The sequence below is a fragment of the Chlorocebus sabaeus genome, chromosome 14 (assembly GCF_047675955.1).
Source record: "Chlorocebus sabaeus isolate Y175 chromosome 14, mChlSab1.0.hap1, whole genome shotgun sequence".
In the NCBI taxonomy this organism is placed as follows: domain Eukaryota; kingdom Metazoa; phylum Chordata; class Mammalia; order Primates; family Cercopithecidae; genus Chlorocebus; species Chlorocebus sabaeus.
The window spans coordinates 28,045,505-28,051,815 of NC_132917.1; the positions used below are offsets into that span (position 1 = coordinate 28,045,505).

The window sequence follows — 6,311 nt, forward strand, 5'->3', positions numbered from 1 at the left end:
CTCCCCTCTGCAGCCCTCAGTTTCTTCACCTGTCAAACGCCCTGCCTTTGAGGTAAGAGATTACATAAGGTAAAGCTTATTCTTCAATATTGTTCTCTTACTCTGTCAATGCTTTGAGCAAGATTCCCTGGAGAAACCGGCCCCAAAGGGTGGGCCCAGACGCTGGTCTTGATGGGCTGACTGAGGCAGGGGCTCCGTCTCATGGGAGTGGATGGGAATGGCAGGCGGGTGGGTGGCACCTTCTGTGGAGTGGGGGCCACTGGGCAGCTTAAACAAGGGCAGAGAGAGCTGTCTAGGGAGGTCCAATGCGGCCTCACTTTTCTCAGGAATCTTGGGGCCTCCAGGCCCGCACTCTAGGGCTGCATGAGTTTGAGGGGTTCCTAAAGGAAGTCTCCTGTGTGTCTGGGTGTGCCTGGGTGGCAGTGTAGGGGCAGGTGTGGTGCCCACACTGTCCATATGTCCTTACACGACCCAAGCCCCAGGCCCTCTGCCTCAGGGTGGGGCCGCAGCTCAGCTTTGATGCCCCTGAGGGCCTGCCGGCCGGGACTGCTATTTCAGGCAGGAGGTGGGAGGACGCAATGTAGGCAGGGTTGCCCAACCAAAACACCCCCGGCCCAATTCCTCCCACAGGCCTCCTGAAACCCGCAGTTCTTCACTGGAGTCACAGCTTTTTGGACTATGGCTCCCCCATTTCAGTTCTTTTTCTTTATAACACAAAGACACCATCAGAGAGGCTGTACTTCACAATCCCCAAATGTTAGAAGGCAGAAGGTCTTCCAGACCCCCACCGCCAGGCCTGTGTTTTACAGAGAAGGAGGCTGAAATGACTGGTCCAAGACCACACAGCGGGGAGCAGGCGGCAGCATGGGCGCTCGAAGCTTGATCTCTCGCTGTGGGGTTTTCTCTCGCCTGTCTCTACCGTTATCATCCTAATACGGACCCATCAGATCCTTTTTCAAGACACCACTGGCTACAAACAGAGGGCAAGCCTGGGGCTGAGAAGCACTGTGGGGAGGAGGAGTGGAGCTGGGAGAGGGTCACAGGAGTCAGGGGCCAGGGAAAGTTGCCAAAAAGAGAGACAGCCTCTCCTGCCCCTTTCCCAGAGCTGACTCCGCACCTTACGCGTGGGGATTTGTCATCAACAACTGTTTGACCCCAAAGCCATGGTGCCCTGGGTTGGTGTCCCAGTGATGCTTTTCTGACTCGTGGCCCAGGATGACACAAAGCCCCAAGGGACAAGCCAGAGATCCCACTGGCCCAGCCAGATGCTCCAAGATTCCTTTTGCCTGTAACCCAGAACTGGCCCACCCTCTTGCCTGGTTACTGGGGCTTTCAGGAAAGAGCAATGGACAGTGGGAAAGGCTGGCTGTGAGGCAGGGTCAGTCCTGGGCTCCTGGGAGTGTCTCTTCCCTTCCCCGAGCCTCAGTGTTCTTGTCTGTACAAGGGACGTTCAGGTCAGATGGTCTCTGGGTTCCTTCCCAGCTCTGAGAACCAGGTTCTACCTCAGCTGTTCTCAGAAAGGACAGGGTGGTCTGGGCTGGGCACGGGCTTGAGGCTTATGCCCCTCTCCTAGCCCCAAGGACTTCCCATCCTTTCAGGTCCTGCTGGGGCTCAGCTGCCCAACTCTGAGCAGAAAGAAGAGCCGTGAGTCTGGCTGGGCAGGGTCATGCTTGTAATCCCAGCACTTTGGGAGGCCAAAGAGGATAGGCTGCTTGAGCCCGGGAGTCCGAGACCAGCCTGGGTGACATGGCGAAACCCTGTCTCTACAAAAAAGACACAAATTAGCCAGGTGTGGTGATGTGTGGCTGTAGTCCCAGCTACTCAGGAGGCTGAGGTGGGAGGATCACTTGAGGCCAGGAGGTCGAGGCTGCCATGAGCTAAGATCATAGCACTGCATTCCGGCCTGGGTAACAGCAAGACTGTGTCTCTGAGAGAGAGAGAGAGAGAGAGAGAGAAAAGCCATGTGTGTCTAAGCTGCAAGGCCTCCCAAATCACTGAATCCCACTAACCATCTCCCAAGTGAGCAGAGGGAGGCCAAGAGAGGGCAAGCAGGGCACCAGGCCAGAAGCCAAGCCAGGGACCAGGACCCTTCCTGCTGCATCAGCTGTCTCATGTCTTCCCTGGAGGAGCCCTCTCACAGGACAGCTGGACGCAGCCAGGCTGGAAGGACTCTTCACCAGCCCCGTCTCCATCGCCCGGCTGTCATCACTGCCGGCATCAACACTGACCCTCCGGCTCCAGCACCAGGTCACCACCCTGCCCCTCATCCATCCTCTTCCTCCACGCGTGATGAATGAGCGTTTCTCATTCAATCATTCTCAGAGGCAGCACAGCATGGCCAGTAGGAAAGAGGATGCGGGAGCCAGACTGCCCGGCTCCACCACCCACCGGCTGCTTTTATTCCCTGCCTGCTGTAGTTCCCCGGGTCGTAACATGGGGATACAAATAATATTTTCCTCATCAGGTCACCGGGAGGCTTAAATAAGCCCATACTGTAAAGTGCTTACAGGGCCTGCCACATAGTAAGTACCCCATGATTACTGTCATTCATTCATTCGTTCATTCACGCATTCTATCCTGCCTATTTCTGAAAGAGTTGAGATGACTCACAATGGAAACGCAATGATAATAGGACTTTAAAGTCAGGTTAAAAGAACACAAGCCTAGGCTGCAGAGGAGAGGGTGCCCCAGAACCTGGGCCAAGCGAGCCTCACCTGAACACAACCTCCCGGCGTCTCGTCCAAAACATAAAGGCTGCTGGTATCAATTCTCCTTTTCTGATAAAAGGAAGCACAACAGCTTTCCAGCAGAATACAAGATGTTTTTCTGGTTCAAACTTTATGAATGACATTAAACAATGCAATGGGTAGCCTCCCCCTCACCTCACCCTGTCCACCTTTTTAATCAACTCCTGAGAAATGGGATCTGCTCTTCATCCCATCCCACTCCCCATTTCCAGACCCTGGGGAAACCTGCGGTCCCGGAGAGCCTGACAGCCCCCAGAGCAAAACCTTCAGCTGTCCCAGGAGAAGGACACTCAGGGAGCCAGCCGGAGCTGGCTGCTTTCAGCACCGGGGACAACTCTAGGAAAAAGCCAAGCCACTGAGTCAATGAGGGCCTTCCCTCCGCTGCAGACAGCAAGCCCCTTCCAGGCGCTTCCCCGCAGCTACAGCAGCAAGCGCCCCTGTGGCAGGCCGGGAATGCTCACGGAGAAAACCCAGAGCTGTCTACACTTCCCCTCACCGGCTTCCCCTTCTCTCAGCAGCGGCAGGCACAGGAAAGGTGAGCAGGGCCCTCCACGCTTAGTCACCCGAAAGATCTGGGGGCCCAGCGGGGAAAGGTCTCATTCCATCTCCTCCAGGACCCTGGGGGAATAGCATGGTTCTAACTGTGGCCTGAGACTCTCTGCACGGACACAGGTATCACCAGAGAATGGCGCCCTGAGCCCTCACTCTCAGTGTGTATATGCGTGTACAGATGCACACACTTCACCAGGGCGTCACTGCCTGACTCAGGGGATGATGGGAACCTCCTTCCTGTCCTGCAAGCCTCTGCCTCATCTTTGAAAGACTCACGGAGCCCCCAGTTCTTACCCACCTGTTAGATGGGAAATTCAAACCTGGGCTCTGAAGGGAGCGGCCCCTCATCCCCTGCCCTTCCCAGACCCTAATCCGGGCCTCTGGGATGTTTCCCCAGCAGCCCGTGGGCTTCCATCCTCAGTTGTGGGCCTTCCACTGGGTAGGCGCTCATCACTGCAGACAGCACGCAGAGGAGCCCGCCCGCTGGGTCCCTGGGGCACGGCTGCCCCTCTCCCAGTCCCCGTCCCTGTTTCCTGAATCACAGGCAGTAGAGAAGCTGGCTCCACGGCTGGCCTTGCTTGCCCTCTTGGCTGGGGAAATTTCTTTTGGCGGGTGGCAGAATGTGACTAGCCAGGACGTGATGACCTGCCACTCAAGGCTGGCTCATACACTGGTCATGAGAACAGTTTGCTGAGAGGGGTTTTTGAGTGTGAGGGAAATCGCAGCTGGTCTTGGACCCTGTGTATCACTGGGGTGGGGTGGGTGGGGGCTGGGGTGAGATGGAATTAGAGCGGGACCTGGGGCTTGTTGGGTGGGGATGGGTGGAGGTGCCAGGGCCTTCCTCTCCTGCCCCACTCAGGCCTTATCACCTCTTACCTGATTGTGGCCACAGCCTCCTCCCTGCCAGCGTCTCCCCGCCCAGTCAACACTTCACACCTTTTCAGCTCCTGATTCCCGGAGGACCCCTTACACCAGCACCATGAGCCGATCGACGGCAGAGTCTCTCCAGCTCCTAAGTCTTCAGTGACTCCCCACTGCCCAAGGAAAACAGAAGACACCTGAGGCCTTGCACAGTGGACCTCACTCTCATCCCTCCCCCAAGAGAATCCTCTGCCTCGAGCCGAAGGCCATGGGCTCTGCAGACTCCAGGCCTCTTCTTCCCAGGGCGGTCTTCCCTTTCCCTCCACTCAAGACACAGCCCAAGTCCCACCTCCTCCATTGCAAGGGACACCACCGTCTGAAGTCCTGTTGGGGAAAGAGCCTAGTTTTTCAGCTAGGTAGGCCTGAGTTAGAGTCTCAGCTCAGTTCCAATCCCATTAGCTGGTTGCAAGTCATTAACTTTGTCAACCTTCAGTAAATGGAAATCAGGCCCACACTGTAGGTACCTGGGGGTGCTGATGGTTGAGTGGAATCTGTTCTTTTGACCTTCCCATCATCCTTGCCCCTTTCTTTTGGTGATGTCCCCTGGATTTTCTGTTGGGTATGTGGTCCAGGGGTGGCTGACCTCACTCCTGGTTCCAGCATAAGATCATGACTGAGGCCAGGTCAATAAGAGTATTCCCTCACCACGGTCACAGAGTCAGATTCCCAGGGATGAACTTATGACTCAAAACAGGCTGGTGGGAACATACTTGAGGTGTTAGCTGGAGTTATTGAAGCTTTCTTTCCCACTGGAGTCACTAGGTAGATAGAAGGAAAGCTGAAGCCTTTAGCCACTGCTGTGGGTTGAAATGTGTACCCCAAAAAGATATGCTCGAGTTCTAATCCCCTGCACCTTTTTCCACCATATTTGGAAAAAGGGTCTTTGCAGATGTCGGCAAGTGAAGATGAAGCCATCTTGGATTAGGGTGGCTTGTGGCTTCTGTCCAACGCCTTGTGTCCTTCTAAGAAGACAGAAATCGAGACACAGACACACACAGGGAAAAGGCCGAGTGATGACAGCAGCAGAGACGGGAGCGCGGCAGCTACAAGCCGAGGGATGCCAAGCATGGCTGGCACCGCCCAGGAGCCTGGAGAGAGGCAGGGTACAGCCTCCTCTTTAGAGCCTCAAAACACCCTACCCACACCCTGACTTCAGACTTCCAGCCTCCACAACTGGGAGAGAATCACTTTCTGTTGTGTTAGGCTACACGAGTTCGGGGTGATTTGTTACAGCAGCTGCAGGAAATGAACACAGACACCAAATGAAGAGACTGTGTCTGAGACTAAGGCCGGCACCATGGAATCAGAGCCACCAGGAGGGACACATGGACTCTCAGCCCTGTGGCCACACTTGGCTCCCCCAGCGGCTAAAGCACGAAGTCTACCGGACTTACTAGACTTTCCCATTACCTGGACCAATATATGCTCTGTTTTACTTAAGCTGTTTCGATTGGGTTTCTGGCTATTTCAACTGAGAGAGGCCTGACTCTCAGTCATACAGAGACAACGGATGTAAAATGCATTGAAGGCCAGGCACAGTGGCTTGCACCTGTAATCCCAACACTTTGGAAAGCCAAGGCAGGAGGATGGCTTGAGCCCAGGAATACGAGACCAGCCTGGGCAGCACGGCGAAACGAAACCCTGTGTTTACAAAAAAATACATTAAACCATTTAAAAAAGAAAATATAAAATGCATTGCATGCTGCCTGGCCAATGGGAGACAGTAGAGTGAATGTAGGAAGTAGTAGAGTAAATGGTATTTATTATTACTGCTATTGCTGTTGTTTCTATTTCCAGCTAGGCTGAGCACTCTTGAGTGGCGTAAGGGCCATGTCTCTATCGTGTGGGAAGCAGGCTCTGAGGGGGTGGGGCCTCCTGTGGATAGGGGGACAGGAAGCAGGACTGGGCAGGGCGACGCCAGGCTGGGATGTGGGGCCTGAGGGCAGCCTCAGCCAGCCCCACGGGGGTTCTGGAGCCAGAACTGCCACCCTTGGGCCAAGGGTGTCAGAGCTTTCTGCTGTTGCATCCTTCAGTCACTGAAGCTGGCTGCCCGGGAAGAGGTGAGATCCTGGGAGATGACTCGCTGCCACT

The 6,311-nt window shown here is 55.2% G+C and overlaps 1 long non-coding RNA gene across 1 annotated transcript; it reads left to right on the forward strand.

Moving 5' to 3' along the window:
* Window positions 1–2,556: 2,556 nt before the first annotated feature.
* LOC119627206 (uncharacterized) lies at window positions 2,557–5,908 on the forward strand. Its single transcript, XR_005243281.2, has 3 exons — window positions 2,557–3,282; window positions 4,244–4,576; window positions 5,099–5,908. It is a non-coding gene; the product is annotated as an uncharacterized lncRNA (long non-coding RNA).
* Window positions 5,909–6,311: the final 403 nt, after the last annotated feature.